General features: G+C 43.6%; 1 protein-coding gene across 1 annotated transcript in view; it reads right to left on the bottom strand.

The window, feature by feature from the left end:
• Positions 1-11585, bottom strand: part of PLS1 (plastin 1) — a 116557-nt gene extending 104972 nt beyond the window's left edge. Inside the window, exon 1 of the mRNA XM_061167793.1 lies at positions 11446-11585. The gene's annotated coding sequence lies outside the window, so the exon portion shown is untranslated. The remainder of the gene's footprint in view (positions 1-11445) is intronic.
• Between the last annotated feature and the right edge of the window lie 678 nt (positions 11586-12263).

Here is a 12263-nt window from a genome sequence, read left to right as displayed (position 1 = left end):
AAATAGACATAATCCTGCCCTCAAGAAACAGACACTCTACATGGCCAGGTGTGGGCACACATGTGGCCACAAGAAAAAGTAAATCTTCATACTAGAGAAGATTCTGATCTAAAATGTATATCACAAAGTGAAGTCAGAAAGAGAAAAACAAGTATCATATGTTAACATATATATACAAAATCTAGAAAACTGGTACAGATGAATCTGTTTTGCAGGGGGCAGAAATAGAGGACACAGATGTAGAGAAAGGACATGTGGACACAGCTGGAGACATGGAGGGTAGGCCAAATTGAAAGAATAGCACTGACATATATACACCACCATGTGTAAAAGAAATAGCTAGTGGGAAGCCGCTGTATACTACAGGGAGCTCAATTTGGTGCTCTAGGATGACCTAGAGGGGCGGGATGGAGGCGGGGTGAGAAAGAGGTTCAAAAGGAAGGAGATATATGTATATGTGTATGCATATAGCTGAATCCCTTGGTTGTGTAGCAGAAACTAACAAAATTATAGAGCAATTATTGTTCTTGTTGCTGTTTAGTCACTAAGTTGGGTTTTACTCTTTTGCGACCCCATGGACAATAGCCTGCCAGGCTCCTCTGTCCAGGGGATTTCCCAGGCAAGAATAATGAAGTGGGTTGCCATTCCCTACTCCAGACTATCTTCCCCACCCAGGGATCGAACTCATGTCTCCTGCATTGGCAGGCGAATTCTTTATCACTGAGCCACCTGGGAACCCCAAAAGCAATTATACTCCAATAATAAAATTTTTTTAAATTAAAAATAAAATAAAATGTATATCCTTTCATTCCTATTGTACCTTATTTCATCCACAACAAAAAGAACAACAAAATACAAACAACAGTAACTTCATGACAAAAACCAAGGTTCAGATAGGCTGAATGACTTGGAGATTCTCCCTCAGTTTCAGCCTTCACTTTTGAATTCCCTTGTCTTCCCAGAACAACACTGAACAAGTACTATAATCACTTTAACCTGATGATTCAATTATTTTTATCTTATTTTTATAAATTGTCACTCAGAAATGGAAATTGGTTGTCCTTTCATATTTTACATATTTTGAAAGCCACAGAAACCTTTAACATGATGGATTCATTTTTGCAAGTCTGTAAGATGACTGAAATACACATATTAAAGTCAGGGGATTCCCTGGTGGTTCAGTAGTTAAGACTATGTGTTTTCACTGCCAAGGGCATGGGTTCGATCTCTGGTTGAGAAACTAAGATCCCAGAAGCTTCAAGGCATGGGGTGCACCCCCCCCCCCAAAGAGTTAAAATCAGAGCCAGGGAAAAGCATTTTGGGGTGTTTTTCCACAAGAGTATGAACCACAGATCAATGCTGAGCGAAAAATGGGGTTCCTCCTCCTCTGAGGTGTTGGGGGTTAAGAGGGAAGTAGAAGTAAAAGTAAGTCGATAGATAAGCAAGCCTATGACTCACACTGTCTATAGAATAAAAAGTCCAAATTCTGCAGCATCATACTCAAAAGGTTCTACAATCTTCCCTAAATGCCTTTCCAGTCTTACCTCCCTGTACTTGCCAGAATGAATCAGAGACCCCAGCACTGGCTGAACCTGCACTTCCTGCTTCACTTCTGTTCTGAGGTTCAGTTGTCCCTCTGTCTGGCACGTCTCTCCAGTAATTCCCCCAGGGCCCACTCTATCTATGAGCACCTGCCCATCCTTCACTGTCTACTTCATATGCCCCTCCTCCACTATTTTCTTTACATAGACAAATGATCAGCTGGCTCACAAAGATGGATAAAACATTATCCTCAACCCTGCTCTGCTTTCCCTAACTGTCCCAATGGAAAGTGAACCTTTCCCCTTCTCAGACCTGTCATTGTGGTTTCTTACATTCTTATAGCACTTAGCACAAGCTGCCCTGTACTGGAGCCAGGAATTCAACTAGCTTAACCTTACTATAGGACTGCACATTTTCTGAGAGCAAAAAAGGAACTTTCTTCAATTGTGGACATCCTACCTCTGAGCTCAGATCTTGCAAGCTATTCCAAAATTACTTACTGGACGAAGTTTAACATTATATCCAGATTAACAAAATAAAATACCAACATATACTCCTTGGGTATATTCGTCATTCACTCTTAGTGTGGGTCAGCTCCTAACATCTTCTGGCTGATGTCAGCTGTTTAGCACATCACGGGTGGAATGTCATTCTGGCTGAACAGCAGTTACTTTAAAACATGGAATGCAAGAAAAGAGCTGGTTTCTCATGGAGCAACTGAGCCCCTATGCCACAACTACTAAGCCCACGTGCTACAAGTATGGAGGCCCATGCACCTGGAGCCTGTGCTCCGTAACAAGAGAAGCCACCACAATGAGAAGCTTGCATATGTCAATGAAGAGTAGCCCCTGCTCACCGCAACTGGAGAAAGCCCATGCACAGCAACCAAGACCCAGCACAGTCAAAACAAACTAAAAAATATAAAATGATATTTAAAAAAAGAAAGAAAGAAAAGGTCTGATTTTGAGGGAGAGCTGGGGGGTTGGGGTGGGGTGGAGCAGGTATGGAACTTCCAGATGGCAAGGGGCACAGGCAGCAACCACTGGTGCGTGTGTGCTAAGTCACTTCAGTCATGTCTTATTCTTTGTGATGCTATGGACTGTAGCCTGCCAGGCTCCTCTGTCCGTGGGATTCTCCAGACAAGAACACTGGAAATGAGGCTAACTTAAAAAGAAAACAAAACCAAAAAAATACCTTGAAACATCAATTCTATGAACATAGTATAGATAGTACAGTTACAAAAGAAAACCATCTGTTTCTATGCTTCTAGCTCTCTTATCTCACCTACACTACACTCTAGTCTGGTGGCTCTCAAAATTCCCAGATCATCAGCCTCAGCATCACCTTGGAATTTGTTGAAATGAAATTCTCCAACCCCACCTCAGACCTAAAGAATGAGAACCTGCAGTTGGGATTCAGCAACTCCTTCATTTACAAGCTCTCCAGCTGATTCTTATCCTGCTCACATTTTAGAACACATTAAAGGACCTGAATTTTCCTAAACAGATCAGCTCCACCCTGTTTCCATGCTTTTGCTCATGCTGTCCCTTCTCCAAGGAATGCCTTTTCCTCTACTAGTCCCTGTAGATTGAACTTGTGCTTTCCTTTCAAGGATCAGCTCAAAAATCTTAACACTTTCCTCAAGAAATTTAACAGAATGATCTGCTCTCCACATTCAAGCTCCCTCAAAGCTTCATTCTGCCCTTCCTCCTGGTGCTCACTCCTGTCACAGCCTGGTCCTGTATCTGCCTCCCTCAATTGACTGAGAACCTGTGAGTACAAGGACTATGCTTCACTCACTGTGCTGTCCCCAGCCCTTTAGGCCATCCAATTCCTTTGATTCTGCAGAGTAGGAGAGAAAAGTATTCTTCTGCAACAAGCCTCTGATTGACCATGAGAAGGATGCTAAGAGGCATCCGACTCCTCTCTCCACAATGGAGATGAATGAAAGGCCCATCCAGTGAGACCTGAAGTTTAGTGGGCAGCTATTGAAGGCACCTTTGGGAACCACTTAAACCACTTAAAGGGCTCCATAGTCAAGGCTTAGCCATAAACACATTTAACATCTTACAAAAGCCAAATATTAATTCATAGAAAAAGTATTCCTTCTTGTCAGTTAAAGAAGAAAATATGGATTGACTGAAAGAGCACTGTATTTGGGATAGACTGATGCTCCATGTGGACAGGGATCCTGTATCTGTCTTGGCCATCACTGTGGTCCCAACCCTGAGCCCTGACATTTTGTCAAATGTCAAAATTAAAAGACACAGATGTGCATTCCATCTCTACCATTTTTTCAAGCCAGGTAGACTCAAACAGGCAAGTCATTCATTCTCAAAGTCTTGGTCACTTAACAACGAAAGGCAGCAAAGATGGAAAACTATTATATCAATAAATACCTTACCTCCTTACCTTACAGTTTACTAATTGCTTTCACATTTACTATCTTGATTAATCATCAAACCTGCAGCTGAAGAGAAGGCCTCTCTTCTCAAGGGGTCAGAAACAGAATCACAGACTTTGACTTCTCATGCATGGCCCTGATCATAGGCCAACTGATTTCAGCTATCTAAACTTTAAATTACCTTAAGGAGCTCATTCTGATTGACCACTAAACATTCAGAGCTTCTCAGATTACCTTTTTTCCACTGATGGTGATCTGGGGTTTAACTTGATAGAAAAAATGATCAAGTCAATTGCTGCTACAGTTGTTTTTCCAAAATTAATTCACTTGGCATGAAAACTTTTGCTAAAAAACATCACTGGGTTTCTGTGAGCTGTGTTTCATGGCTGGCATCTCATTGACCCAGTAACACTTCAACTCTGCAAGAACTGGGCCACTCTTGACAATACTCTTGAACCAAAACAGTGCCCCAGTGACCCTAAGACTAAGAGAAAAGGGAGATTTTACCAGGATAGAATGCTGAGAGAGCTTTCAGGTGAAAGAATTTCAGAGTCTTGAGAACTTTTGATTTGTTCCCAATGGTTATAAATACTAACTTGCTATAGACATAAACGTTCAATTATGTACTTATTTGATACTGTTTTTCCACCAAATTATTGATGAATAGCATTAAAACCCTAAGCAGAGTCACATTTATCAAACCTCAGAATTCTAGTTTGCATTGATTTTTATCTATAAACAGTACAAAATATATATCATCAAGGACAAAAAAGAAAAAGAAACCAATAGAGCCATAAATGGTGGCATTTAAGATGACAAAGTGAAATGAAACAATGTGCCTTTGATCATTCACTGTAAATGAGTAGGCTCTGAACCTGTTGGTTTTTTGTTTTTTGTTTTTTTTTTCATTTCAACAATTTAATCTGGATTCTGAGCACTAGCTATGGGAATAAAGTGTGAATACAGCCAGTACTTTCTGTCTAAGGCATTCAAATCTGTTTGATCAACATCAGTTTTAGGTCACAGATTGTCATGCATCATTTGAGACTTTTCAACTGTGATCCATGAAGATAAGTCTACTCTTTTATTTATGGAATGCAGAGGGCCCCAGAGTGGGAATTCATTGTCAGGGGTGGGCGAGTGGGGAAGGTCTGTAATTAAACAACATTCTTCTACACACATTTACCGATGTTTTAATCTCAAATTCAATAGAAGTTCTATTTTTTCAGCACTGCTAACATCTCCTGTTTCTTACTTCTCCAACAAATCGAAGGGACTTTCATTATTTTTCTCTTAAATGTTATTTCCTGGGACTGGTTCTTTAAACAATTTGAGTTTCTCAATAACAATTCTGGTTTCCTCTAATACTGAGTTTCTCCTGTCAACCATTCCCCCCAAAACCTTTTGTTTTTTATAGTGAAAGCCATCCCATCCCACCCCACACCAAGGCAAAACCCTCTTCTACCTTACTAAGGTAGATAGCCATCTATCTTACTATCGGGAAAAGTCAGTTTCTCCTGTTATCTTTGGAATTTCTGAAGCAGACATGTCTCTGTGCAGTGAGTTATAACCCAGATATTCTAGTTTTATAGCTCTGAATTGCTCAAAAGAGTCAATTGTAAAAATTTAGTTTGTTGTAAAGTCTAAAGTCTCCTTCACAACTGGAATTTATGAACAGATTATCTTTAACTCTCCTACAAAAGAACATCGATACTTTGATGAAACGCATGTTTTACATAAGAGAAAAACTCTCCTAATTAGCCCTCTCTCACCCTTTCTGCATCCACAGTATTACCAAAAAGCAACCTGCCTTCACAGAAGACACCCTCTATATTTCTCACCGAAAAAATGGCAAGTAGGCACTTTCAGACACTGTAGTACTGGAAAGAAATAAGATGATCAAAGTTGACACAGTCTCTCATGTGGTTTTAAGTCAGCAAAATTTCCAGCAATTAAAACTGCATAATCATTTTATAACCAATAAACCAACAGACAGCACAAAGGCCTCTTTCTCCCTGATTTTCATCAAAAGGTGGACTGAGATTGTTGGATATTGAAACGTATTGAGTAAGGGCCTGAGGCAGGCGGCCTTCTCTTTCATGTCCAGAGACTGACCCTGAGGATGCACAGGATGAGCTCAGCGGAGGCAGAGGCCAGAAACAGAGGGGCTCAGGCAGCACAGGGAGGAGAGAAATGTGCTCACTGGGTTCCAGGCTGAGGCTCCCAGGAGAGAGTAATGAGGTCCATTAAGGAAGGAGGGACGGGACATTCTCTTACAGCCACGTCAGCTGGTCAAGTGTGGGGCCAGCCAGTCTTGCTTCTAAATCACCTAAATGATTAGATGACTCAGGCCCCTGACCTGCAGCATTCCCTGAGGTATCGACACCCACCTCCACCTGCAACACTGACTTCAGAATTCTCTGGACTGAAGGATCCTGGAGGAGGTGTCCAGGTACGCATTCAGCCTGAGGATTTTAACCACAGTTCAAAGATCTGAGACCAGGGTAAGGGGCAGGACCTAAAGATCTTCTAGGAACTCCCACCATGGATCCCAGGTGAAAAAGTCCTTGCGAACTGTTCACCCTAGAGTCCTTAGGCTCATACACAAGGTGAGTGTCTCACTTCCATACCCCAGAGGCATTTCCTGGATCACCACCAACTCACATCCATCACCTCAAATGAGCTTTATGTGCACTCAGAGGAGGAGATGCCATCTCTGCTGCCTCCAGAAAGGCTTTGAGGGTAAAAAGAAGATAAAGACTGAGTGGGATAATTTTAAAAACAAAACCCAGAAAGATGTATCTCTGTTGTTTTGTTTCTCTTATGAAATTCTGGCTCATAGATCGTTGGGAGTGCCACCAGCTAAAATCTGTAGCCATTCTAAGCATCTGTTAGGGTTACCACGGATAAAGTTTTGCATTTTACTTTAGCTCTCTGTGCCTGAAGTCACGGGGGCCTGGGATCCAAGCTCAGCTCAGCCACTTGTTAATGACGTGACATCAGAAATGTGATTTCTACACAAGTCTCAGTCTTCTAGGCTATAAAACGGGAATAACTGCACCAATCTCTCAGAATGGTTTGTAGAGATTCAGTGATATATTTCTGGTAAAGTGTTCAGTACAGTGTCTGGTCTATAGAAAACATCCTAAAATACAAGCTATGAATATTATCATTATTTTTAAAAAGTTACATAATGTAGTCATTTTACACAGGGCTATGATATATTACTCTAGAATTTACTATCTGGGTATTGTTTAAGTGTATGAGACATTAACTTCAATGTACTGCCTGATTTTGTGTTTGGCTGACCAATCAATTTTGACTAATGTCATGGTTTTTAAAAAAAAAAGTAATTCCTCTATATTTGGCCAAGCCTTTCCTTCCCACGATTAACCATCTCTCAAGCTGTTTCTCTGCTCAACTGCTCTTTCTTCTTGACTCTTACAAGAGGAGGTATCAGGCCTTCCCTGGTGATCCTGTGGCTAAGATTCCCAACTCCCAATGCAGGGGACCTGGGTTCAATCACTGGTCAGGGAACTAGATCCTATATGCTGCAACTAAAAGATCTGGTGTGCCGTGACTAAGGTCAGCACAGCCAAACAAATAAGTATTTTAAAAAAGAGAGAGACAGAAGAGACAACACTGCCAGTTGAAGATGGTGATCAACTATAGTGTGACTGACAACAGAAAGGAGGAGTGCCTTCCAACAGCTCCCTTGATGCTGTGTGCTCATGGAAAGCTCAATGAAAAGACTGTGTTTTGATTTGCAAAACAGCTATTTGCAACATCTGTTCGAAATAAACAAAATATAGCAAACTACCTCTTGATCCAAGATGGGTTGGGAAGCACTGCCTTCTGTCTGTTTTTTTCCAGGTGGAAAGTCTGATCACAATTCTATCTCAAACTTAGCCCCACATTCCTGGGCCATAAACACCACTCTCAGAAGCATTGCTCCTGGTAATGTAAAATGTCCCTCTCAAACACACTCTCAGTCCAAGGATCTGGGGCCCACCTGGGGCCCATCTGCTGCCCCTGACAAGATAAGCTACCACATCCTTTCCCTCGATGAAAGGAAGTCCTCAACTTGATCACGTGGAGGTCCCCAGATCTGCAGTCATACCCCTATTCTGTGCACTCAACGCTGAATTAGCCAGTCACCTCTAGTGTCTCATCTCTTCCAGTTACACAGATATCCTCCCACTAGCTACCAAGATCCCCCCAAATCCACAGAATATCTCCATGGCAAATGAATCTCGGGATTGTTAACCTTGAAAAGTCAGGGTTAACGAAAGTATAGCAGAAGATCTGGCTACACCACTAATTAGCTTAGTTACATATATCTCAGCTCCTCCTCTACATCATGAGGGGATGATGGCCTGGATGAAGGGCTACCTCATAGCTCTGGTAGCTCAGCTGGTGAAGAATACCACCTGCAATGCAGGAGACCCCGGTTCGATTTCTGGGTCTAGAAGATCCCCTGGAGAAGGGATAGACTACCCACTCCAGTATTCGGGCCTGGAGAATTGCATGGACTGTATAGTCCATGGGGTTGCAAAGAGTCGGACATGGCTGAGTGACTAAGCACAACACAGCTATAAGATCCTTAATGCCCACCTTCCCCATGTCAAATACACTTGTTTGTTTATTCATGCAATAACAGTTGAGTATCTAATACTGCAAATCTACGTGCCTGGCATTGTGAGGAATTAAAGAACATCCCCCAAAGAACTTATCATCTCAAATAGGAAGTGAGACAACCACACAACTATATGAAAAAGAGAAGCAGATAATGTCATAACTGGGTATTATTTATAATATACGGAGAAAATTATCATTACCAACACCCCAAACCTGAAACTAAAGCGATTTTCAAAATATCTTTTCTTCTCTGCATCTAGCCTTTTTTTGGGGTGGGGGGCATGTGGCAAGGCATGAGGGATCTTAGTTCTCTGACCAGAGACCAAACGCACCTGTGCCCCTTGCAGTGGAAGCTCTGAGTCTTAATCATTGGATCGCCAGGGATGTTCCTGCACCTAGTCTTTTACCAAATGCCTCCCCCTTTGTATGATTTCTTACATCTGTATTCTTCACTCTGCACTTAGAATCACATGCTTACGTCCAGGCCTTAGGCAACTCTCCTCTATTATGGATTGACCCCTATCCGCAGAACTTAGAGGTCATGACCTCTGATGAAGATATGAGAAACATCCCACCAGACTGGTTTGACTTGTCCACTGTCTTGCTAGAGCTCTAAGGTAACCTCCTTCATTTCACAGAACATCCACATTAAATCCCTTTACCAAACTGTCCCTGTCTCACTTCCTCCCACAAATAGTACCAAGAGCATTATTTTCGCTTAGTTCTGTGTGGGATGTCTACATCATAGACTTGAAGCTCCCAGAGCATACACACACTGGTCAGGAAGTTGGGACATGTATTAAAATTCAACAATCCAGGATACTAAAGATGAAGGGGGATACTAGCACAGACAACACTAACAAATGTTAGAGGCTTCAGAAGGGGGAGAGCTACTTTCTGGCTATAGTAATAGAAGAAGCCTTCTAGGAAGAGGCTCACCTGAGCTACACCTTGCTTCGTAGGCAAGACTTCAACAGAGAAAGAGGCAAACAGGTACTCTGAGACAAGGAAAGATGGCAATTTCAAGATCAGTCAATTGTTAGTGGGGGCTTGAGAGGGTACTCTTTGCTTTGTCGGGGGGTGGGGGTTGGCTATACCACCCGACATTCGAGATCTTAGTTCCCTGACCAGGGATCAAACTGCACTCCCTGCATTGGATGCTTGACATCTTAACCACTGGACCTCCAGTGAAGTCCCTAGAAGGTACTGTTTGAAATGAGTTTACAAGGTAAGCAAGTTTAGTAGCAGGAATAGCTAATTTTCAGTTTAAGCCAGACTACAAAATAAGAGGGGGCTTCCTGAATGGCTCAGAAGGTAAAGAATCCGCCTGCAATGCAGGAGACATAAGAGACTTGGGTTCAATCTCTCAGTGGGGAAGATCTCCTGGAGGAGGGCATGGTAACCCACTCTAGTACTCTTGCCTGGAGAATCCCATGGACAGAGAAGCCTGGCGGGCTTCCGTCCATGAGGTCACAAACAGTTGGCCACCACTGAGTGACTAAGTGCGTGCGTGCTCATGTGTGTGTACGCGCACACACACACAAGGTAAGGTGGTAGAAGAGAAAAAGGAAGTGCAATAATCTCACTAAACTCTGAGGACAGTATCAGCAGGGGACGGCATAAAGAGCCCTGCAAATCAGAAAACCTGGGTCCGAGGCCCAGCTTTGCCAAGGAGAGGTTCCACGGCCACGTCAAGTCATTTAACCTGGTTGGTTTCGGTTTTCTCACTTGTAAACTGAAGCAGCTGAACTGGCTGACCTCGAAGGTCTCCACAGGCCAAAACTAAACCAACTGTATATTATTTCTTCCATTAAAACATTCATCATGGTAGCGGGGAGGGTTGGGGGGAGTTGAAGGAAACAGCAATATCTGTATTATCTTTCCATAAAGATGTCTCCTCCTGAACTACAAATTTCTTTCTTCTAAACTTATTAATTCTATGTATCTGCCTCCCATCTTGCAAATTTAACACTTAAAAATGTTCAGTGTGCAGTCCCAAAATTTTATTTATGGCTCACAGGTTATCCAAGAAATGTGTGCGGCACAGCCTTAAAATCTTACGAGTGTGTCCAATATGGCAGACCCAGGATAAAATATTTCTGTGTGAGTTAGAAAATGTGACTGAGTAAAGAAAGGGGAGAAAGTGAGGGCTGTTACTCATCTAAGAGGCAGCTCCCTTTCAAGAGTACGAAACGATGCCTGAAAAAACAGTAATGTAGAAAAGTGAGGCGGAAATACATCTTGGACTTTACGAAGTCTGTATTATATGTACTGCCGAAGCAAACACTGAACGTCTCTACTTTAAAATGCAGCTGAAATGCATAACGTTTTTGGCACTGAAATACGCTGAAAGTTGGCTTTTTTTTTTTTTTTTTTTTAATGCCGCATCCAGGAGACCCCCGCTCCGGAAAAGGCACCCAAACCAGAAACCACAGATCTCACTCCAGTCCTATTGATCCTATGCAGCAAAAGGTCAAAGGCAAATAAACCAGGCACACAAGCAAAAGAGGCTGGATCAAAAAGCCTCATCAGTAGCCGTCCAACGTTTAAGAGAGAGGAAAACAGAAAAGTTAACAAAATGCCTAACTTCATGCAAAGAATCATAATGCCGTTCTCCAGCTTACTGTGCAAACAGTATATACACAGGATGTAACTAACACCTGTCCACATTACTTGCTGCCCAGACTGGGCACAAGCGCACCCCGAGGTCGGCGGGCGCCGGAGACACCTCTCCAGTGAGGGAAACCTGCAGAGACTCCTCTGGAGGCGCCGAGCGCCGGCGAGGAAGTAAAGCTCTGTTTTCTGCTTATCGGTCGAGACTTTCTCTCGCTCGGACCCCCTCCGCCGCCCCGCGCACGTACCTGCAGCCGCCGTTCTGCCCTCGAGCCCGCAGCTGCCGCTCCGGATCCCGGCACACGCAGGTCTGCTCTGCGGCTCCCCAGTCGCGCCTGCCTAGCTGCTGCCCTGGCGCCACTACGCATGCCCGGCCGGCAACCGGCAGGCGGACTCCGAATCCACTTGCCGCGTTTTGACTGCGGCTCCCGGGGGAAAGGACCGGAGGCCAAGAGCTGAAGTGGAGTGCAGGTGGTGGGAGAGGCGAGGGAGAGAGGGGGAGACGTGGAGGGGCACTGAGCAACTTTATCCCTACTGCCCAAAGCGAGCAAGCCTAAAGATGACCATCTCCACCACTTGGACGAGCTTACAAGTGCTTCGCGAACTTGATCGTGGATAGGAATCACCTGGAGGGATTGGTGAACCACAGATCCCACTCTCAAGAGTTCAGATTCAAGTAGATCTAGATAAGGACCCACCATCTGCATGTCTGACATTTTCTCAGGGGAAACTGGCTCTGCTAATTGGGATACCACATGCTACGAACTTCTAATCAAGAGAAAAGATATAAATACACACACACACACACACACACACACACACACACACACACACACACACACACACACACACACACACACACACACACACACACACACACACACACACACACACACACACACACACACACACACACACGGGCTTCCTTGGTGGCTCAGATAGTAAAGAATTCTCCTGCAACGCAGGAGACCTGGGTTCGATCCCTGGGTTGGGAAGATCCCCTGGCGGAGGGTATGGTAACCCATTCCAGTATTCTTACCTAGAGAATCCCCATGGACAAGGGGCC

The sequence above is a fragment of the Dama dama genome, chromosome 19 (assembly GCF_033118175.1).
Source record: "Dama dama isolate Ldn47 chromosome 19, ASM3311817v1, whole genome shotgun sequence".
NCBI classification, from domain to species: Eukaryota; Metazoa; Chordata; class Mammalia; order Artiodactyla; family Cervidae; genus Dama; species Dama dama.
The sequence above is the reverse complement of the archived record's forward strand: the minus strand, read 5'-3'. Positions and strand labels throughout refer to the sequence as shown.